A 25,695-nucleotide genomic window follows, 5' to 3' on the forward strand; every position below is an offset into this window, starting at 1 on the left:
AAGAAATCAAACTATGAAATCGAAATATGTACTAAGAATTAAAAATCAAAATTGAAAGGAGAGTGTATAAATGGGTTATAATCCAAATAGTTCAGTTAAACCCACAGTCAATAAGAGAACCATAAAATTAAAATCTCAAAGCATTACTCAAGACCAACTGACCAACAGTGGGAGATGGGGTATATCTAAATTACGCAGAGATATGGAGAGTGTAATCAACGCCAACTATAGATCAATTAAATATGATCAAGCTAGTTTTGTAAATTATTAAAGAATAAAATAGTAATGTTGATCAAAGTATAAAATTTATAAATTCTTAATGAGTATACTCAGTGCAGCAAGTCTAAACAGCCGAGCTGGATCCACCACGAGGTGAAGCTGCAATAAAGTTTTTTAAAATGGGTTTAAATTTAGTACAATTTAAATTAATTTGTGTATTAAGACAGTGAGAGTTTTCATTTGTTTCCCTTGTAATCTCCAAATCTTCCAATAAATCCAACTCCAAGTAGTTTTTCTTTCTACTAATGCCATGTAAAATAGATGAACCAGTATTGTTATTATCTCATGATGGTTCTCTTGGTCTTTCATTTGATCAAAGTTAAAATATAAATAATAAAATTACTTTATTCGATTTTAAAAATATAGAAAACAATACTGTAACATATTTTTTTTTTAATATTAAGTCAGCGTCTTGATAATTCGTTTTCTTTAATATAAGCATAAGCATAATTAATTTTGTTACTAATTTTCTATGTTAATTTTCTTTTGATTAATATAAAATTTTATTGTAGGAAATAAGTTAAAGAGTAGGTACCTAGAAGTAAAAATTGAGATTGATTTACTATTCATTGCTTTCGCTGGAAAAATTTTTAGGAAGCTCAAATATATTACGGTAACTATAACCAAAACTTTGTATTGCTGTTGTTATAAAAAGCATATTGGGATAGTAGCAATACAATAGATGCATTTCTCATACTTACTAAAATATAAGTTAAGTAATTAGTTAGTTTTAAGTCATACAATTTTTTAATATTTTGAAAAGAAATGTACATGAAATATGATAACTTAAAAAATTAATAATAATTGATTCAATAACTTGATAATATTGTAATGTAAAATTTTCAAAAAAAGTTTTTGGATTCCCTAATTGTCTAGCCACAGAGCAAGTTTCTTAGATACTCATAATTACCTCAAGAATTGGAGCCATAGTGTATTAGGGATTATTTTGGTTTCAACTGTATTTGGATTTCGGTATTTGCAACCAAGGATGTTTTTTTACAAATCAATATTTTGGGCCTTCCAACTTTGCCACAGGGAGTAAGTTTAATTTAAGTATGATTGTTTTTGAACTGAGTAAATATTTAACCAAAGCGTATGTGGTTTTAATTAGCTGGTCATTGTTTTGGGCCTATTAAATATAAAGCCGTGGCGTCAAAATACAAGAGATAATACATCAATCGGCAGAAGTATCGGACGACCGCGCAAAAGATGAAGTAACAACCTTCCATAGAGTTATTAATCCGCAATAAATCTAGAGAATTGCTTATAAAGAGGAAGAAAAAGAATAAGGAAAAATATGAAGCCATAAGGTATGTGGGTTTACTAAACACTGTTTTTGCACCACCAAAATTTTCAACGGCAGTTTTTACAATTGTGAATGAGGAAAAAATTTATTTTAGGTGGGCTTTGCACCATAACCGTTTGTGGAGACTAATTTTATCAATTATTTTTACATTTTTGAAAAATTAATATTTGTTTTATTCTTACATAAAATTAACTTCCATCAAGTAACGGTCGAATATATTACTTATTTACAAATAAACAGTTTATAGCAGCGCCGATGCAAATAGATTTATGAAAAATAAATAGATTCAAAGAAAAACAGGAGACAATTCCAATAAATCTTTTCAAAACTAGAATAGTAACTTTGAATCATGTATTAAATTTCAATAATTTAACAATATACACCAAAATTTCATTACATCACCTCCAAAATATCTCGTTGTATATTTTGTGATAATAAATAGTAAAAACTGTCGAAGTGTTTAAAATTGTATAACTCTCTTTCTTTGTACCTTAGACTATTATAATATATAATATTTCTACGTGATAAGGTAACTAAAATAAGGATAAATAAATCAGTACATTATTAGTCAACGCGCGAAATACATGTATATTTTTCTGTCATTTACGTCCTTACATAAAAATCACCTCGTCTGAAGATCTTTGCAATATGGTTCCAAAAGAATTTATTAAAGTTAATTTTCGAATTTTCGAGAACAGTTCTAACCTTTTTAACTGAAGAGGGCACAGCAGGTGCTTCCTTATGATCGCGCCTAACATACACCATGTGTTACGTCATAATTACTGTAATATAAGTTTTTTTACCAACCCATGGGAACATATGGAAGACCCGAACATATTTTATTCGAAAAGTCATTGTTAGTCGCTGAAAAGGGTGAATTAGTCCTAATTCTTAAGGAATTAACAAAAATCAGATTTGTCAATGTGATGAGCAGGTAGAAAATCAATGGGGCAGCGGATATAGTTGTCAAATTTAGAACGAGGGGATCTAATCAAGTTTTTTGGTAGAGATTAGTATCAAGTGTTGATGATTGTATTTTTAGATTATGGGAATTTGGATGAATGATCGAAGCCGTTACTTTTTAAGGTTGTTGGGTAGGTACACAGTGCTTTTTCTTAATGGGTACAATAATAGTTTTTAAGAAAAACGCTATTGAGAAAAATACTTTTAAAGTTTATTGCTATTATAAAAGACGTTAAAAATAATTATATTAGGTATAAGCTACCTTCAGTAAATTTTATTTAATTTTTTTAGTTATCGTTCGCAAGATGATCTAGTATTTTTAAATTAGAATTTGAGGTACTTATACCATTTTTGCACAAGAAAAGTTTCCAATCTTGCTTATTACAATACCAATAGAACATATATTTTACAAATCAAATTATTGATAGTCAGAGCTAATGTCACCGTCAGAGATTTTGTTCTCATTAGCAATATTTTTCAAGTTCAGGAATTTGAATATTTGAATTCGGCTCCACGGTATGTTGTAATCCTATTGCTTTTTATATATTTTTTATTCCTTTCCTATTTTTACTGCTTGTTTCGTAAAATTCGTGACAAACTGGCGGAATAAAATGTTGGCGAAACTACCGAAAATGTCAGAAGATATTTCCACTCTTAAACTTTAATGAAAATTGCAGTTGTAAAGCTGGGTCAATATAATGTCAAGCGAGTTTAAGACCGTGATTAATAATTTGATACATACAAGCCTTTGGTAATTGACTTTCAGGAATCCAGAATTGGTTTTAATTCACATGAAAATAACTAGAAAAACTAAAATTTTAGTACGCAATATTTTTGATTCGTATGACTTCTGATAAATTCTAGGGCCTGTTATTAATTTATTAAGAGCTTTAAAAGAAGTTGTGGACATTTATTTTTTCTGTATCGAAGAATAAAATCTTATGTATCCTTTTTTTCTTTTTGTATTTCAAAATCCCTGTCGCATTTCATGTAGCTAAGTATTTTATGAGAAATTTGTTATGAAATTATTTTATTGGGGTTGCCTTCACTAAAGATTTTAACAATTTACGCAAAATCTTTTATTGCTTTTATTGTTACCACCACGCAAGTCATTATCATTACTACTTTTAATAGTAATAGTAATAGTAATAATATTCTAATTTCTTATCTTACTTTTTCTTTAATGTACCTCGAGAAAAATTTTAGCGCCCACATCATCATTCTGGCTTTACAACCCTACGTGGGTCCTTGCATCCTCAAAAATTTTTCTCCAGTCGTCCCTATCCATCACCTTCCTCCGCCAAGTACGTCTTCCTCTTCATCTCTGAACAATTGGTCTATCAAGGGCGTTTTTCTAGTTGGGTCATTTTGTTCCATCCGCGCTACATGCCTATCCACCTCAGATGCCCACATTTTAGCTCCCATACATATTTTTTGAACTGTTTATAGTGTTTTACAAACCATCGCACTTTAAACGAATATCTTCGTTAGACTTGTGAGATTGCAAATTAAATTTTCTTTTAATATAAATCCAAAAAAAAAATAACCAAATTGCACTCAACAGTCTATTGTTAAGGCACTTATCTACGAAAATTTGTACAAAAACGGTACAAGTGGCACTTGTACCTTTTTTGTCTAAACCCATTTTGATCAATTGGAAACCTTTTCTACACTTTTGTTTTGCACCTCTGGCCACCATCAGTGATATACTGACCAAAGGTGTAGAAAAAAAGTTCCATCCTCAAAATGAGCATTGTGCTAAGACTTTCTTGCCTTGTAATCGCAGGGGCTATGGGGTCACACAAATGGCAGCTATGGAAGCCCCACTTACCCACCTCCTTTATATATAATTATCAAGGGGAAGGAACGGGATATTATAGACTGTGAGAAGGCCTCAACGACGTACTGGTGAAATCAGGATACAGTAACATTAAAAATGAAATTAGGGATGCTGAATGGATGATAATTTCAGTCAACCATATTTTACATGACTGCGAAGTACTAGATCGCAGACAGCAAATACTTTTTGAGGATAACCAACTGACTTCAAATATATGTGGTACTCATCAACTAGACCTGTTTAAGCTGATACAGGTTTCTAGTATCCTGGAATGGGTAATATGAAGAAATGGATGATATAAAATAAGCCAATTGGCTTCGACCGATTTAAAACAGACGGCTTACCTAAAAAAGTGGCTTACCTGGCTAAGAAAGTAAAAATGGTACTTACACTCTTTTTGGTTCTAACCCCTTTAATTAGGCTATGTTATCAAGCAGAAGTATCTTACTTCTGTAATAGAAGTATCTTACTTCAGTTATCTCTTGAGAAGACGATGAATCTTCAATACTTGCTAATTTTATAACGTATATTCGAGTCAGTCAGTAATATAACCTAATGAGCAGGTCATTTAACCCTCATAATACCACGGGGTCCCTGGAGACCCCATGCGTCACTTGAAAGTGTTATCCTCCTGAAATTATTTTGCTTCAAATTCTGAAATAATTTGCTTTTTCCTAATATGTTGTTCTCTATGTTTAGCTGAAGAACATTTTTTGTAGCTTGCATAATTTTGCCAAAAAATTAGAAAAGTCACACTTAATACACATGTCTTTTCCATTTCTGTTGTTTATTTTGATATTGTCTTAATGCTTAAATGTTTCTTATAAGTAAAGTCTTTTGTACTACTGAAACAAGTGCAGATGAAGCTTCTACATCACAACGTCATCCGCAAAAACCTGCAGAATTAAAATGTGGTAGATGTTGGAAATGCCCTAGAAATTTGGACAGAAACTAGAGATGTCAGAGTGCAATCCATTTGTTTGTAAGGATAATGAAATAACTATTTGCCTTCAATGTACAACAAACAATCTAAAAATATTAATTCTTAATTATTTACTAAAAATATTGAATATTTTAAAACTTTTAAATTTATTTAATAAATTTTGTGTGTATTTCATAGAAATAACATTTTTTTACAAATATTATTACACTGTTTGACGGAAAGCATTGGGTTCACCATTGACCCCATTGGTATTTATTACGTGTCACAAAAAAATCTGGTATTATAAGGGCTTTCCATTACTTGGCATAGTTTATACGCGTCACATCATCGATTAATCGTTTTAAAAATCTTTAAAAATGACCGAGCAGATTTAATTGTGGATAAAAAATAATCCTCTCGGTTCGACCCATTCCATCTAGATTGTAGTAGTTAGATGCTTTAATTGAAATTTATGGAAAAAAGTAATTAAACAACCTTTGAAGTTCTTGTAAACACTACAATAACTGAGGTGTCAAATGTAAATAGGTGAACATAAACCTAATCGTAAACCAAAATAATAAAAATTAATTATTACAGAAATAAAAGACTAAAACTACTCAGAGAAGATGAAGAAAAACGATGAAAATGTAAAAAATTAACAACTACAAATAACAGAGTTTGGCAATCTATAGAGAATCAAAGAAAAGGTTTGAGCCAAAAATATACCAAATACAGATATGGTAAATTCATTCTTATATTTTACAATAAAAAGAAAGAAACAATTCCACGATATTCATGTTGTCGTTACTTTTTAAACGGTGAATGTCGTAATAAGCAAAATACTCTCCTCCTACAATGAATACCTCAAAACCACACAAAGAATTGAAAACCGAATGAATAAAAGTACGCCAACTCGGGTGTGACGAAGTAAACATCAGAAGTCAAAGGTAAAGGGGTACCACAAGGTTAAGAAGACAATAAGGTCTGATGTTTACCGAAGCAGAAATTCTCAGTCTTTTCACACGGGTGTCAACGAGCGTAAAGACGATCACTACTGCCCCATATAATCACTAAAGTAATTAAGATTGTAGCTGTGGCAGACTTAGTCAAGTAAGCAAGCGGTAAGATTATTATTATTAATATATATGGGAAACACTATTTAACTTATTGCGAGGAAACTGTGTTATAAAGCTTTTTGTAGTAATTACCGATATTCAATAAAATCAAATAATTGTTATAATCTTCTATAACAGTCTTCAATATAATTTAGAAATCGTGATTACTGTTGCATAATATTTTGAGTGATTTCATTAATGATTCAACATTTTCTATAGAAACTTAAAGACACTCATGATTTTAAATAATTATTTCCTCTCTTGCTCACTCATGATCATCCAATAACCAATAATATTGACAACTTATTAACGTCAATGTCATACACCATTCTCTCAGCTGCTAAGACTCACATTGGCAAAACAATATTCTCTCCAAATCATAAAGCAGTTCCTTGGTAGAACATTTCTTGTGAAGAGGTGATTCGTCTATTCAAAAAAGTTTTAAATGAGTACCAAAAAAAAGAAGACTTGAAAATCTAATAAATTACAGAAAATTTAAATCCAAAGTAAAACACGTAATAAAAAAAGCAAAAAATCATCTGGGCAGGATTACGTATCATCTATTAATGAAAATTCAAATCCTAGCCAACTTTAGAAAACAATACGAATTCAAAAAAATTCAACGTCACAAAACTAATAATAAAATTACTCGTTTAATTTTAATTGGTATAGAGATCACTTTACTTGGACTTATTCTTAAATCATTTGCCAACTCTCTCGAAAAGAAGTTCAGAAATAAAACTAATCATATTATTTTGTTTCATTATGAATTAAATTTACACAGAAATAATCTGATATCATCTAAATGCAGTAGATTCCTTAATTCCTCTTTCACTATCCATGAGCTAATATCTACTTTAGATAATAGTAGAAACACCGCAGCGGAGCCTGATGATATTCCTTATGCGTTCCTAAAGCATTTGTCCATCTATGGTCATAATATAATAAACTCCGTACTTTATAAAATAAAGTCTGAAGTTCCCATAAATTTTCATCTTAATGAAGTACGTCTATTGTTATACCAATACTCAAGCCAAATCAGCCAACTATTTTTCCACAATCTTACAGGCCTATCTCCCTCGATGCAATATGTGTAAGCTAATGAAAAAAATTATCAACAAACGTCTCTTATGGGATTTTGAAAAACACATGTCTATTCCACAGAAATAGTCTGGCTACCAAAGACAGCGCCCCACATAAGATAATCCGGTACTACTCCAAACCCATATCTCTAACGCAATTAATAGCAAACAAGATTTAATACCAACTATCTTTGATATAGAATTGATTTGATACCATGTCTCGAAAAGCAATCCTTAACAAACTTTCCCAATGTAACCTGACTGGCAACACATAAGCATTTATAAAAAACTTTCTAACATCTAGAACATTCAAGGTTTCTGCCAAGAACTTACTTTCTTCTCCACACATCCAACAGGATGGAGTTCCTCAAGGTTTAATATTGGGCACATCCTTATTAATTGTTGCGATTAGCAAGTAAATCATAATATTGTTCTACCAGTCAAATGCGTATTATATGCCGATGACCTAAAAATATACTGCCATGATAAATCCAACGCAACTACTAACAAAATTCTGCAGTTATCAATAAATGGCCTACAAAACACTAGGACCTACTTGGGACTTTTTCTCTCAAACTCTAAATTCAAAGTAATTTTAGCAGAAGAATTAACTTTATTAACCCTAAAATCACTGTTAACAACTTTAAATTACCGCTTTCTGATGCTTGCAAAATATTAGGGCTGATATTTAATATAAGATTAAAATGGAAACAACAAATTCAGAAAATTAAAGAAGTTTGCCTAAAAAGGTTAAATATAATTAAAACACTCACATTATCATTGGGGCGCGGAAGAAATTACGTTACTAAAAGTTTACAGATCACTAGTGCGTTCCAATATTGACTATGGATGTTTCATCTATATATCTGCAACTAGATCAACCCTAAATTTACTAAATGCATTACATAACAAGGCTATCCGCCTTTGTCTTGGAGAATTTCGTTCTAGTCAAGTAGAAAGTCTTTACTGTAAAGCTAATGAACCTCCTGTATGGCTTCGGCAAGAAAACCTTCTATCCTATGCTACTGCAATTTCTTCCAACCACTCCGATCTAGTAACAGCCCTCCACGTAACCTAATTAAACATATTGTTCCTAATCTTCTACAGCCGTTATTATTAAAAAATATAAGTAAAAACATATATACAGAACATACTTCTTTACACTTAAGCATCAAGGATTGAATGAGCTATATAATGAGCTATATAGCTATCTTAAGTGCTTTCAAATATGCCCAATATTATCCGAACACACACCAAGCAATAGCACTCACTGATCCACTTTGCGCTATACACTCCATTAGTACTATTATCACCAAACATCTTGTCCAAGATATTCATGACATATATCAGCTTCTTATAAATCAATACAACAGTCAGTCTAATATGGGTATTATCCCATATCAGGATTAATGAGAACGAAAAAGCCGATTGCCTTACCAAAAAAGTCGCATTATCCATGGACATTATTATCAATATACAAATCTTTGACGATCTAAAAGCTAGACTGAAGAAGCTTAATCTATCCACCAGGCAGATACACTGGAATAGAGTTATTTCAGCGCTGCATAAAATTAAATTCACAGTGAACCTACTTACCTATCCCAGTTTTTCTCGGAAAAACATGGCAATCATACGGAGATTGCCTATAGAGCAAACCCGTCTAACACACGGCATCTTATGACATTGTAACGTTATAAACGTATCATCTTTTTACTATTTTTTTTTTAAAAATAATTGGACGCCCTCTCTCTTTCTGTCCGGTAGACTAAATATTCTGTTCTATGTTGACAGAAAAGCTAATTCTATCATAGGCATACAATACGGATTCACACTTGAGAGACTAATCTAGGCGAAGCATAGACGATAAGCTCCCACAACTGATTGAGGTATTATTTTATAATAGTATTTCAATTCTCTTTGATAGTCTTATCGTTACAGCATATCTTCACAACCAAAATGTCAGCTCTGCAATACGACTCTCCGAATCAGACATATACCTATCGAATGTTCTTTTTATGCCAAAATACGCCAACAGCTCGATATCAGTACTATCTTCAAAGAGGTCCTAAACAGCACAGACCAAATTAACAAGGTGTTCAAAGATTCCTCTAGAAAAATCAACTGTTAAACAAAATATAAATGATATGTTAAATGTTTGTGTTTTTTACGTTAAATATTAACTATCTTATTTGTAATTTATATCATATTACCATGTAAACTGTAACTCGTGATAATGGCCATAGAGGTCACATACGTTAATTTAAATAAAAAAAATTATTATTATAATAACTATTCTCAAATAGTCGCTCAAAAACGCATCTTAAATTGCTAACAATTGAATTCTAAGTCTGTATATTTTAAAATGATAGAAATAAGCTATTTACATTAAGTAGTTTACTTACAAAACATTACTTGAAAGTAATTCTAAAGAAAAATTCGTTTCATATGGTTTAAAATAAAATAGCTTATGAATTATAAACAAAACGCTCAATACTTATGAATCAAATGCCACGTATAGTCGGCTGTGAAGAAACCATTAGGTACAAAATTGATCTCGTTTAAAATACCATCAAGTCCTAAACAATTTCTTTCTAAATTAAAAAGTATGTTTGCTTATTCAAACCGCTGTATCTAAACTTGTATGAAATTTGTGTTGTTTTTGTAAATTTTATAAAACCAGATAATAGCTAATCTTTAATACCGAATCAAGGCGTAACCATAGTATTTAATCCAGTAGAAGAAAAGCGTAAAGCATGTCAGATGGGAACACTATTTTTTGAGATTTCATTGAAAAATAACAGTACCAAAGCCACACACTGTGATATAAATAATAAATGATAATAATAATAAGCAAATATATGGGTAATATAGACACTAAATAGATATTGAAGTAACAAAAAGTAAATAATATTTTTATTGAAACAGTTTTTAGTGATAAAAAGAAGTTTGGTTTATGCCAACAAGTTGTTTCGAATTAGTTTTTTGCCAGCCACTTTTTCAACTTAACAAAAATAAGTATTTTTGGTACATACATATTTATGCGATATACATAGGTATAGGGGCAAAAGAAATGGCTATACTGAGGCCTCTTTCAATTAAACTGAGTAACTTAAGATGACTCAGATTTAGATTTCACTTCTTCTTCTTATTCTTGTACATGTACCTAGACATATTTCCAATTTTTCTTTAACATTGCCTTTTATTCTATTGAAATGTTGTCATTGTATCTCTTTCCAGGTCAACCTTATGAATTGATCCAACTAATTCAAAAGGATTCAGTCACTGTTTTGTACAATGCTTTATGTCGTTCAAGAATACTTTAAAAGCTGCCTACAACTACTTGATAAAAGCATAAATGATTGAGAGACTTTTGGATTAAGAAATACAGTTTAAAGACGAAATAGTGACAAAACAACTATTGGCAATAGTGCATCAACTTAATCCCAGAAATGTTTGGAATTAGACAGTTTTATAAAAAAAATATAAATGAAACATAAATACAGTATAGAAACATTCTGTTTTCTTCTTAGTATGCCATGTTCCTAAGGAACATCAACGACTACCATGCTTATAATAGTCTTAAATTCATCTCGGTTTTCGACTACGTGAAGCAGTTGGTCTGGTGTTAAACCGGTCCACTGCCGCAAATTTCTTAAGCAGGAGAGTTTTTTCCACTTCATCCATTTCTTTCTTCAATTTTACTATTAAGAATTAGCCGAAGGAACTCATATCTTAGTGTTCTGATTATATGTCTCTATATGTAGTATATAAGATATTTAATAGTTGATGTCCTATTCTTCTAAGAACTTTTTCGCTTCTGGTTTTGACGGTTCATGGTATTTTGAGTATTCTTCGATACAGTCCCGTTTCAAAATCCCTCGATTTTATTTATGGTATCGACGTTCTTCAAAGTTTCACATCCATGTAAAAGTACATACATAGCATCTTGCAAACTTTTGACGGATTTCCAAATTTATGAGTTGTTGGATAATAAAGGTCTGAATTTTTAAAATGTCCTTCTTGTCTGTTCGATTCTACATCTGATTTGGAAGGACGGATCTAAATTTTGAGTGATTTATTATCCAAGATATTTAAATCGTTGTACTCTTTCCAGCGTTTGTGTGTTTAATACCAGTTGGATTGGGCTGATATCCTAGAATCACAGTATCGTCGACGTATTGTATATAGTCTTTCTTCTTCTAGGATAATTTCTTTTTAATTTTTCAAAACCTCCGTAAATACATTCTCAAAATACACGTTCAAGAGGTTGGGAGAGAGTATAAAACCCGTCTTACGCCTCTTTCAATACTGATTGGCTTCGATTCTCTGTTGTTTCTACTAACAATAGCTGTTTGGTTCCAGTAAAGTTTGGCAATGAGATTGATATCTTTGTCATCTAGTTGGATGTTTTGCAAGGCAGTAATTAGTTTGTTATGCTGTATGCGATTAAATCTCTCTTCAAAATCAATGAAGCCGACGTATACGGGTTTTCTTACTTTCCAATACCGTTGAAGGAGTGTTTTTGTAGAAAAAAGTAATACCCTAGTTCCAAGGCATCTTCTGAACCCAAACTTCTCTTGGCCAATTATTTTCTTACATTTATTATTAATTCGGTTAAAAAGCATAATATGCAACACTATTTTAACGGCATGGCTCATGAAACTAATGAGCCTACAATCGCTATCGGGAATAAATATTGATTTTAACCAGTCTGATGTACTTGTCTGAAAGATATAGAAATGAAAATAGCACAGGGAAAACAAACCACAAGAGCACTTCATGGAGTGATATGGAACAACACTCTAACCAAAGAAAACAAAAAGAGGATCTTTCAAAGCATAGTGATGAATATTACCCTATATGGAACGGAAGTATGGCCAATGACAACAACAATACGAATTAAAATAAGAACAGTTGAACTGGACTTTATGAGAAGATGTCTACAAATCACAAGAGCGGATAGAATAAGAACGGAGGAAATATGGAACAGAATGGAAGTAAAATGCTCAATTACAAAAAAGTTGGAAAACAGAGCCCTGCAGTGGTACGGGCATGTACAAAGAATGCCAGAGCATAGGTGGCCGAAAAGAATATTAAACTGAAACCCGCCGGGAAGAAGACGAAGAGGAAGACCTGCTACAAGATGGAAAACATACGTCGGAAATGCTATGATAGATAGTGACATCAGAGAAGGTGACTGGGAGAATAGAGTGCTGTGGAGGACGAAAACGGCGAACTCATAATGGGAAAAGCCGAAGAAGAAAAAGAAGACCAGTCTGATGGAATAACTCTGATATTAAATATTTGATTGAACAGTACTCTCAGTTCTTTTATATTGTGTGTTGACAGTAATTTCACTCATGACTGTATATTTGATAACTTATGACTTATGGCTTGGCTTATGACTTTTTCTCTTCAGTTTTTAAGATTGTTGGTCTTATATTTAAACATAAATTTGGTTGTGATTCTTTGTCATCCTTAAACAAGTTTTAAACGTAATTTTTCTATTCGCCCATTACTTCGTTTTTCAAAGATAGTGTGCAATCTTGTACAATCCAGTTACTTCTTTTATTTTCTTATGCGTGTTAAATTCGTCATATATTCGTTGCAATTCTTGTAGTTCCTCACATCTTTCTTGCATCCACAACTCTTTCGCTTCGCTGCTTTTTTTTAATTAAATGATACTTTATACGCGATTATTTCTATTTTTGAGCTGCCTTATTAAATTTATCATTTTGATTTTTTCATCTGTCATCCGCACTTGTTTTTATGTGTCAGTGTGATAGTGACTGTTTTACTATTGTTACTCTTTATGTTATCCCATCTTTCTTCGACTATTGGTACATTGTATTCTTGTGTGATGTTTTCGTATTTTGGTAGTTTATTGTCTGCTCAAAGTGATTTTTAAATATTTTATAAATATACTTTAATTAAATAAAAGGCAGACATCGAGAACAGTTTATTTATTAAATCTTGCCCGAGTACTTTCGCTCCTAGAGCATCTTCAGGGGCATCTGAAATAAGCCAAGAAACGTTTTTTCAACTGAAGAAAATTAATTAACTTCGAAAAAACTCGAAGTTGATAAAAAAATTGGATGTAATATAACGTTTTAGACTTACTTCGTCAAATTTGGCCTATCCAACAATATATTGAGAATGTCAGAACTAGAATTCTAGAACATTTGAAAAGACCAAACTCTTCAAGTTTTCGTCAACATCTATTAACCAATAAACATAATTTTAACATCAAGACTTGTTCATCTATTTTACATGACATTAGTAGAAAGAAAAACTACTTGGAGTTGGATTTATTGGAAGATTTGGAAATTGCAAGGGAAACAAATGACAACTCTCACTGTCCTAATACTCAATTTAAATTGTACTAAATTTAAACCTATTTTTAATAACTTTATTGCAGCTTTACCTCGTGGGGGACAATTTAGACTTCCTGTACTGAGTATACCCATTAAGAATTTATTAATTTTATATTTTAATTAACATTATTATTTTATTCTTCAATAATTTACAAAACTAGCTTGCTCAGGTTCAATTGATCTATTGCTGGCGTTAATTACACTCTCCATATCTCTTCGTAATTAGATATACCATCTCCGCAGTTGTATCTTTCCGAACATTCAACCTTGTATCACTTTATTTTATAAATATGTTTAAAATATCAGCAATTATTCTGATAATCTCCATCCATTTTTTTTATTTCATGGATACGTTAGAGACATATTGGTAATCAGTTATCTGATCCGAAGACACGCCTATGTCGGCTATAAAAATAAATATAGAAACTTATTTTTACTGTATTTTGACATTTTATAAGGCAACTAAAACAAATAACGAAAGCTGAGGTGAAATTGCAATGTAAATGTTTATAGAAACTTGACCAAAATATTTTTTTCACTTTTTAAGTATTTTACATACATATTTGGAGTTTATCTACCTCCAAATACCAAATAAAATGTAATATAGAAAGATAGTTTTTATTTAACTTTTTTATTTGTGTATCTTCGACACCAGTAAATAATAATGTATTCATTATAAGCCCATTACGATTGTATGACTCATTATCGTGCTAAAATAAAAAAAGATATTTCAAACAACTTAATCACTGTTGAAATATCCACATCTGGCACTCGATCTATATGATCTAGTCGTTGAAACTAACCTCCGCTATAATTATCTCTAGTTCATTTTTTCTATATATCGCATTACCCATTCAAAACAACGCTAATTAATTCCAAGGTTTTATATAAGCTTGAATTGGTTTATAGGTGTTCATAATTACCCAAAGCATAATGAACGCAATTATCACCTTATACATCTGTAATTGTCAGACTCAAATTGATATTGCTTTTATGAACGACTCTGTTGGATATTAATAAAGAACAGGGTTCGATTGATAATTAAAAAGGAGAAGAAAAGTCACTGTATGGGTTACAGCACTTATTGCATTCTAGTTACTATATAATGACATAATTTATTTCTCAGTCCTTAGGGGGCCACTTTTCTGTGGTTACTTGAGGGTTGTGCACAATTATACTGCTCTGTAACAGAAATATCAGAAAGAAAATTTCAGAAGCGAAAGAGAGATGGCTCTCCAACAGATGCAAGAAATTAGAGGACCTGAATAAAAAATAATGATAACTTTAATCTAAAAAAAAAATAATAAAGAAATGATAGTTACCATATACTAGAAATAATACAAAGAACACTGAAAACTGATAAAATAAATGTAATTAATAATGAAATAAATATTGTGAAAGAGGATTGTTGGGAGCCTCTAATTAGACCTCACACGTATGAAATTATTAACAAATCTAAGGTTCTATAGATGCTAGATCACTGAGAAAAGGTAATTAGCTGGCTACTTAATGTATCAGCGAGATTACTTCCTAAAAGTTTTAAACGGAGCCCAATAAATATAACAGAGAGAAGTGTTTTTAACACATTTATTCTAAATAAACTTAACATAGGGATTCGTAAATATATCTGAAAGTAAAATAATAATTAATAGTATTACTAATACTACAACTTTAATAATGTAAAGGACCGGAAACTAAACTAAGATATTGTATCTGTATAATGTTCTGTGTACTAAAACATTCTGATCTTTCCTCTCTTCTGACCTTTACCGCTAAATATTATGAGCTCTTACATTTGCCCTTACCTTGTTTGCTGTATTCATGGATATCACTTGCCTATATATAGATATGCCGCAACCTTGTGACTCAAGCTTACATCTTCCACCGATTTCGCGAGGAACCACTTACAATTTAAAAGTACAATTAACGAGGAACGAGTGTTATTGGTGCTAGAGAACGGAGATAACTTTCAAACTTTCTAAGTCGAGTTACAAGTAAGTACTTGTAATACACTGCGTTGTGTCTTCTTCAACCAGCGTTTATCGACTGTTTGATGTTGTGTTATTACAGAATTTGGGGAATGAACAAAAATGCTGGTGCCTGACATCAACAGATATTAGAATTGGCTGTCTATTGTATAAGAATATACTAATAAAAAGGGTCGGTATACTTCCCTGAAATTAGCGGTTGGGTGTATCCCAGGAGAAAGTATAAGGATAGAAATAATCTTTTAAATAAATAAATATTTAATTACTAATTTTGTGAGAATTTTGAACAAGGACTGTGATAATTAACCAATTACATCCTACAATGATGAAAAAAGAATACTATCATCAGCAATAAAGGAAGATGCCGGATTACCAATATTACGATCAGAAGTAATAAAAATAAAGATGGCCAACTACTGAACTTGTGGCTATCGAATTATTTCAACTTTTTGATTGATGAAGACGTAATCGATGTAATTGTTGAACGAAATAGATAGAAACATTTGACAGTGTAGAGTACCGTACATTGTGTAACGTTGTAAATGTCACATGTTTGATATTTTTCTTCAAATAATTATTTTATTTTAGTTTCTTCTGTTTTTATTCATCTCTATACCTTTTTTTTTGTTTTACTATTTTTATTCTAAAAATAGTTGGCGCTCAACTTTCTATTTACTAAATGTTCTGTCATAATCTAAATTCCAATTTTAATTTACACCTAGTTTTGATTTTATACTCCGTATCTATGCCATAGACATATATAATACATATAATATGTTTACGATCTTAAGTCGTTTCAAAATTTATATGATAGCTGGCAACTCCGTTCTATGATGTCAGTTTTCGCTTCAATAGAAAAGTGAACTTGTTTTTAAAATATATTTCGTCTATTTAAGCTGATGTCTTTGCTCGTAAATTCATTTATATATTATTGAAATCTCTTCTCTGTGATGATTACATATATATACATAATTTCATATTTGCAGTTGATAATTTTTTATATTCTGTCTGATTATAATTCCCTATTTTTGACTTGTGTTTGTACGTAACCTATACACCACGTTTTATTTTTCAATGTATTAATCCTACATGCAGCTAGAATCTTTAATGTAATTTAACTAATTTGTTTAATAATTATTATAGGTATTCATTTAATTTTTGCCATTTGCTATTTCCCATTTAATATTTTCTTAGAATTGTAATTATTTTTAAACGGTAAAATATGACAAGAAAAAGTTCTGATATTACTAATTACTATTTAAATGGGCATAAGCCACAATTAAAAGTTGAAGTAAAGTTTATTGACGTTTCAATTTTCACTTCGGAAATCCTTCTCAAAATACAAACATTAGTAAAGTAAACAAATTTTGTTATTTTGTTTCAGAACAATATTCTGATATTACTAACAGAAGTTTATTATTTTAGTTTTTTTTTTGCCATAATAAATTTTTCTTGTTTCTCCTTGTTGGGTGGAACTTTCTGATGCCTTGTAGTCCGCCACACATGAAATAACAACTGCAGCAACGGGTTTGATCTCCAGTATCTCCTTAACTTGAAATCTACTCATTCGGCTAAAATCCATCCAACCAGCATCTGAAGCCATCAACAACTTTTCCTGTCAACTACATGAAGCCATAAGTATCAATTGTGTGTAAAGCTATAGGCACGATTTGAGATAAAACGAACTAACACTTTAGAGATTGAGCTAGACGAAGCCTTACACATTTTCCCCCAACTTTCAGAGGGTATTTCAATTTTTACAATTGTATAATACTCGTTACCATTAAAATCGGCAAAGAAAACCAAATAGCCGAAATAAAAAGACGCATACAATTGTCTTGGGTAGCTTTCGGCAAGTTAAGCTTTATCTTGAAGAATAAATATATACCAATGTATCTAAAACGTAGAGTTTATGACAAATGTATCTTGCCTGTAACTACATATGGATTGGAGACCATGGCCTTTACAAAGAAAACCTTAGAGCAGCTTAGTACAACCCAAAGAGCGATGGAGAGGGCCATGCTAGGGATTAGTTTGAGAGACAGGATTCGAAATATCGACATTTGTGAAAGAACAAAGATTACTGATGTCGCAGAACGTATAGCAAGGCTCAAATAGAAATGGGTCGGACATGTTGCCCGAGATAATCCCGAAAAATGAACACAGAGATTAACAAACTGGAGACCAAAAGAGAACAAGCGAGGAGTAGGCAGACCAGAGAAGAGGTGGGCAAATGATATCAAGCAAGTCGCGGACAAGTATTGGATGAGAATTGCCAAAAGTAGAAATCAATGGAAGCAAATGGAAGAGGCCTATGTCAACCAGTGGACAAATACAGGCTGAAGAAGAAGAAGAAGAAGATAATACTTGTATAGATTTCAAAAAAAGATCTTTTATTTTAGTATTATTTTAGTATTATTAGTCATATTAGACTCATTGTTAGTCGGATGACTGTTTTCTAAATTATGCCTTTCATTTCTTTCCCGATATTTCTATTTCTACATATTGTTTCATGCAGGCAACTTGCGGCTCTGTTTGCTCTATTCACTTGATCTTCCACTTCTGTTTCGAGCTTTTCGTAGTGAGATAATGTAATGCCTTGATTTAAACTTCATGACTTGTTCTATTATCTGACCTTCCAGCTCCAATTTACATCTTAGTTAATTTGCTGTGAATAGTAAAGAGAGTAGTATTGCGTCGTCTGCCTAGTATATTAGTTTAAGTTATTTTGGTATCCTTTTCTAGTTCTTAATTTTTTGTTATTTCAACCACAATCAGCTTGAACATTAGAACACTCAGCGAATCTCCCTGACTTATTCCAATGCCAGCTTCAATAGTGTCAGTTAGTTCTTTTTCTACTTTTACTTTTATTGTATTGTTTTGGTAGATATTTTCGATCGTTTTGATTATTCCTAAAGGTATTTCTCGTGCGTACAATAATATAGTGTAAATGGTAAAATGGAAAATTTATCCCAAATTTGAAAGTCGTGATCATGTAAATCATCGTGATCATCATTTACAAAGTAAACATATATAGAAGAAGAAAGTCCCAAGTCTCTCGTTAGAAAAGAAAAATTCAATAAATATTTCTAAATTGGCATATAATTTTTAACAATTCAATATTTTACCAAACCAAGAAGTTTGCTTCTTCTATACATATCATATTGTAAATATATTGATTAAATTATTTCTTCGTGCTTATTTTATACATAAATACAACTAGTTTCGCTTTAGAACTAAGAGAACCATATTTCCCTTAGCATTTCCCGTCGTCGTGAACGACCTTAAAATGGTCCATAAACAACGTGTACAGTGCTCGGGACATCAGTACCGTCACCTCGTTTAATCTCGCCTTTTAAGTCCAGGCGTTCTCATCAAAGAAGACGAAAGAGAAGAAGCATTTGTCGTGCTTCAATGTTAGCAAAGAGTGACAAGTGACGGCATGAGTGACACTAGCAAGAAACACCGCTCACTTCGATTCGAACAGATTACATACAAGGAGAGTGACGGACAAGAGAAAAGACAAAAAGCGATGTTGAGTTAGAAACAAGTACTTAGATAGAGTTTGCAGGATTTGTTGATATAAGTTACTCGATGGGGAATAAGAAAGTATATAAAGAAAACGGTTTGTCTTTGATTTAGAAAATAGGTACTGTATAATACTAGCACGCGTAATTGTACCAATATAAAACAGGTTACTTAATGCCTTAAAAAAATTTCTTAAGAATAATTATATTTTTTCATATCTAATCTCAACAACTTTTGAAATATATTTACTATATTTATGGTATTGTAATGGATAGAAAATTTTACATTATTTTTTACACAATTTCTGAAATAATATCTGATATTTAACTACATGGTATCATTATTTGAAAAAGAACAACAATTCTTTATCAAATGTCTTTTTTAAACAATGATAGTAAGAAAAATGATGAGGAAGACATGGACTACATGTTTAGAAAACATTTCTAGAATATGTCAAAGACAGAGTATCTTAAAATAGGAGATGATGAAGAAGATCCAGAGTTAGAAATAAGAAACACAAAAACATGCAATGAATATAAATATCTCAGATCTATAATAACTAAAGAAAGCACTACCAAAAGAGACATCGAAAATAAAAAGAATTTAATAATAAAGACCATTTACTGAATTTATAACTGCAGTGCGATCCCAAACTCATTTGGTACTAAGAATGTTCGAATACATTTTCGGCACTTCTTTCTCAATCGATAGTCGGACCGTAAAACAATGCGGTACCGGTAGTACGTATTAACAACGGTGAGTACCGGCTAGGAGTCAGAAGTCATATCGATCAAAGCGTGCGATAGGAACCGGATGTCTTGAGCGTTTCTCGTTCTTGCGTGTAGGCAGATGGTACCGGGAGAATCGGGTTCTCATGGTTCCCACAAAACCTTCCACCCTTCATGTATGATTTTAAGTAGTTTCTCGTAACGTTATTGCCGTCTTTAATTGGTCAAGGAAAATAAATTGGTAGCGTATAATTTGAGTTTTGTGCAAAACAATAAAGAAAATAATAAAAGTAATTTAAAGAAAGTCAGTTTGTACGTTAGTAAATTATTATTTATCATATTTTATATTACTATTAAAATAAAATCTAACAGTACGAAAAGGTATACGACTATCACAATATGCATAAGAAGATAAAGGAACTCACAACAAAGAAAAGCTACAATATTTTATCGAAAGGGCTATGCGATGATAATGGAAATCTACAACTAGACCCCGACAAAATAGTTAGAATCTGGGAAACTTATGTGGAACAACTGTTTAATGATGACCGTCCTAGTGGGTATACACTGAGCAATGATGATACTGGCCCTTCTATTCTAAAATCAGAAGTGGAGAATGCTATAAAGGGTCTTAAAAATAACAAAAGACCAGGCAACGATAACGTATACGGGGAAGTATTGAAAATGCTGTGCGAAACAAACAGTCAATTTCTAGACTCACTCGTCAGACTCTTTAACAATATTTATAACAGCGGGGAGTTTCCTGAAGACTGGCTAGAGTCAACTTTTGTTGCCATACCGAAAAAACCAAAAGCAAAGTCTTGTGATCAACATCGGATGATAAGTCTAATTAACCACATTTCGAAGGCATACACCAAGGTATTTACAACAGAATAAGCAAAAAATGCGAGGATAACATTGGAGATTCGCAGTTTGGGTTTCGGAATTCTCTTAGGACAAGAGAAGCACTTTTTAGTCTACAGGTACTCATCCAGCGCTGCAGAGATATAAACAAAGACGTGTACATATGCTTTATAGACTACGCAAAAGCATTCGATAACGTAAAGCACGAAAAGATAATTGAAGTTCTCCATAAGATCGGAGTCGACTACAGAGACATTCGAACAATAGCGAGTCTCTATTGGAGGCAAACATCTAAAGTGAAAGTAGGATCTACATTGACCAATAAAATTGATATCAAGAAAGGGGTACGTCAGAGCTGTATCTTGTCTCCTATTGTCTTTAATATATACTCAGAAAAAGTATTTAAGACAGCGCTGGAGGAAAGCACAGAAGGCATAAAGATAAATGGAGAAATAATTAATACCATAAGGTATGCTGATGACACTGTGATTCTAGCAAGTAGCATGGAGGAACTGAGTTGCCTAATAAGTAAGATACAAAAAATAAGTGCACAATACGGACTCAGACTAAATATCACAAAAACCAAATGGATGTTAGTAAGCAAAACCCAACAACCACCACAGCAACTGATATTAGACAATGAAAGAATTGAACACGTGGATTCGTACATCTACTTGGGAACAACAGTTAACTCAAATTGGAATCAAGCGAAGGAAATACGTATAAGAGTAGAAAAGGCAAGAGCATCGTTCACTAGCATGAAGCAAATTTTCACCTCTAAAAGCCTCACCCTACCTCTCAAAATTCGACTTCTGAAATGTTATGTATTCCCGGTTTTGTTATATGGAATGGAGGCGTGGACAATGACCGCAACATTGATGAAAAAAGTAGAGGCCTTCGAAATGTGGGCTTACCGACGTATATTACGTATATCCTGGACTGAGCACGTGACCAACGAAAAGGTACTACGCCGGATAGGTAAAGAGAGAGAGAGAGTAGGAATAAGTATAAAGAAAAGAAAGTTGAAATACTTGGGTCACGTTATGAAACATAATAAATATAGAGTACTACAACTGATCATTCAAGGGAAAATAGACAGCAGAAGGGGTCCAGGGAGGAGAAGACACTCGTGGCTCCAAAACTTGCGGCAATGGTTCGGATTGTCATCTGCTGAACTATTCAGATCTGCCGTAAACAAAGTCAGAATAGCCATGTTGATTGCCAACGTTCGGAACGGACAAGGCACATGAAGAAGAATATAGATTAATTTTATGCTAGCGTTGGTGAACTTTTTATTAATATAGGGAGCAGTTCAATAAATTGCGTATTGCACATCTCGTGTAATGATATAAGGCGGGCTTATTTAGCTGTAAGATTTGCACCTAAAACTTAACGGTGTATGAGGGTATAAACTTATACTGCTCTTCATGGATTGAACTTAATGGAAAAGAGAAAGCCTGGAAATCGGTATACTAATTTAGATATATCGATAAACTATCCACAGCTGTAACTGACCTGCCTTGCTTATGTATTTAGTATAAACAATTCCTAATTTATCTGTGATAGAACAGAAGTCTTTCGAGAGCGGAAGATAGAAAAGGCGCAAAAGTATGTTGTTCAAGTTTACACCATGCTTGACTAATATTTTCCGCACGGCAAAGACGTATCTAGTATGAAACTTTATATTGTAGAAAAACTTAAGTATAAGAACTTTTCTGATCTAGAGGCGCTGTCAAAAATAATAATGAAAAATAGACCAAAAAACAAAAACAATGCAGAAAAATTACCTGAATAAAAATAAAATGCTGAAATCTTTAACATTCAAACCAGGCGTATGTTGTAAAGGTACGATCATAATTCTGACTATAAACAAATCAATATTTTTGGTAAATGTGGCCCTGTTAATCTGAGACCTGAAAGATTATTCATTTTGTACAGCCAAAACCAGACAAGTGCCGCAAAAATTATTTTTCATACTTTTTTTTTAATTTACACTTCATTTTAACAATTTTTTTGCAGAGGTTTGTGTTTGCAATGTTATTTACTTGAATATTTTTTAGTTATTATATCATGTTTAACTTCAGACGATTTTTCGTTTCGAATTAAAGTTTAAAACGTAGATTTCTCAAGAGGTTGAAAAGTTAAGTTGGCTGATTTTGGCAGTAAGCCGATGATTTATACTTTACACTTATATTATATCTTAATGTAACAGTCTCTAATAACCCTTAGTAGTTGATGGAACTGATATTAAATAAAAAAAACTTTTGAGCAGTATGTATTGCCAATTATAACGCATGGAGCCGAAGCTATTAGCCGAAATTAAAATCAGGTATAAGCAATATATCAAAATCAATACCTTTGCACGGAATAAATATACATTTTGCAACGGTTAATCTTTTTCGAATCCAAAAGCTATTCATATAATTTACTGCCTCCCAAGGGTTAAAATAAAAATACACACATTGTCTAAATAGGTAAATAAAAAATCTATAAAAGGAAGATTTGTAAAAAAAATGACCCTGCATCAACTACTAAGAGTTATTAGCAGGGGCTACAAACACAAATTACAAGTATTCAATTTCTTACAATGTATATATAAGTTAAATATATTCTATTAAACACTGTGAAATTAATGCCTTTCAAATATTTCAGCACTTGGTTGAACTGGCAGCTTAGTAGATCCTTCATGTTGGTAGAGAGGTTATTTTTTCTTCTTTCTTGGGTGTATGTTTTGCATTCTAACAGAATATGTTTCACAGTGATTTGGATCTTGCAGTTGTGGCAGAAAGGAATGGCTTCTTTGTTTATTAAGTAAATATGGGTTGGTATAGTATGTCCTAATTGTGGTCGAGTTATTATCACTTGTTCACAACGTCTGAGTGGGAGTGGTAAGGTAGTGCCGACAGTTTCTATAACACCTTTTAATTTGTTGGATGTGGAATTCCAGTTACTCTTCCATAAGTTGGTAAAATGTTTTTTAATGGAGGTTTTATGGTCGTTTCTTGTTAGCATGTGTGATACAGGGATGCTTTCATCTAGTGCAGCTTCATTCGCAAGTTGGTCCACTGCTTCGTTTCCCTTGATTCCCGCGTGTGATGGCACCCATAAAAAAGTAATTTCTATGTGTTTTGTTGATAGTAGTATGAGTTCATTTTTTATAAGCATTATAATTTCGTTTGAAAACTCCTTTTTATTCAGGTAAAAGAATGAGAATTGTACAAAAGCATTGGTAGCGAAGAACTGAAGCATTTGAAATACAAACGGTATCCTAATTATATGCCACACATGGCTCCTATTGACTTTTGTCCATTTCTAAATATGATGAACTTTTTGAGTGGAAAACAGTATCGATCAGATATAGAAATAAATGGTTTACAGTTGTGGTAAATCAATATATTAAAGACATCACAGAATTACTCTTTAGAGAAAGGCAGAAACTGTTAATAAAAAATATTTTTGCTTTAACCTGAGAATCATAGATATTAAACCGAGTAGATATTAAATAGCAATAAATTGCATGTCTTTACATACTGGAATAATTCCTAACCACTACAACTTTTCGAAATTCTTTAATAATATTGATATCGATAAAGTTACTCGGCATTTTTACCATTCCTCATATCAGTAAAGAATTATTGGTACTTGGATCAAAATAATATCGTTTCAATTATTTACGTGGTCGGAATATGATGGGTCGCAGTACTACGAGTACCGTGAAAGATATTTAGTTAATGATGTCATTTGTATCGTCTGAGACGCAGCGACGAGAAATACTCTGCTGAAAAATGTTCAGAGAATGCTGTAATTACCTTTTAACTCTGAGTACTAGATGAAGAAATTATGCACTTATGGCAGCGAAAGCTTTAAGAACACGACAATAAAACACTTAGGACTGGTCCCTATTTGTATCTGCCATTGAAGTATAAACATACCGAGGTGTTAATTCTTTTTCAATATTCAAATAATAAAAAGGAAGTTAAAAAAATGTTTTAAATGAAAAAAGTGGTACAGTAGGCGGTACTGTAGACTAGCGCAAAGCTTCATACTGTATTTTTAAATTTTAAATATTTTTAAAATTGAATAAAATAATTTTAGTATTTATTTATAATTTTTTGTACAATTAGTTTGACAATCATCGATTTACAAAGTTTATTGATTTTTCAAAACCAAGACTAGTTTGTTTAAAGTAATACTAAATGATAATACACTATTACGAATCAGAATTACTTAAAGAATAATAACTAAGACGAGCTTGTTTAAAGTAATACTAAATAATAATAAAATATTAAGAATAATAATTACATGGCAGCAAAAAAATATAGAAAGAGAGGAAAACCACTAGATCTTCCTACCAATATTAACAAGCTACGTCCAAGACTCAATCAAAGATAGCATCTTCATCTTAATATTCAGATTCAAACGAATCAATTAAATATATTTTACGCTAATTACAATATGAATTTAATAGTGGCATCGGTAGATAGAATCCAAGGCGTAACCTCTGATGGGTCTTAAAGGAGACTGATTGACATGTACATTTTAAATTTCAAAAAGAAACGGGGGCGACTGCCAAAGAAGAAGCTCACGAACTAAATGTGTATGTGTTTATAATCTGATAAAGGATTACCGTCTAAAGTAACGGCAAACAGGGTGTGACGTACAAATTAAATGAAATCTGTAGCTATTGGTAAAAATTAAGAAACACA

General features: G+C 31.9%; 1 protein-coding gene across 1 annotated transcript in view; it reads right to left on the minus strand.

Annotated features, from left to right (window-relative positions):
* The window catches only part of LOC140440668 (uncharacterized), a 246,043-nt gene that overhangs the window by 15,508 nt on the left and 204,840 nt on the right, over positions 1 to 25,695 (minus strand). The window lies entirely within an intron of this gene.

Source organism: Diabrotica undecimpunctata, chromosome 1 (assembly GCF_040954645.1).
Source record: "Diabrotica undecimpunctata isolate CICGRU chromosome 1, icDiaUnde3, whole genome shotgun sequence".
Taxonomy (NCBI): Eukaryota; Metazoa; Arthropoda; class Insecta; order Coleoptera; family Chrysomelidae; genus Diabrotica; species Diabrotica undecimpunctata.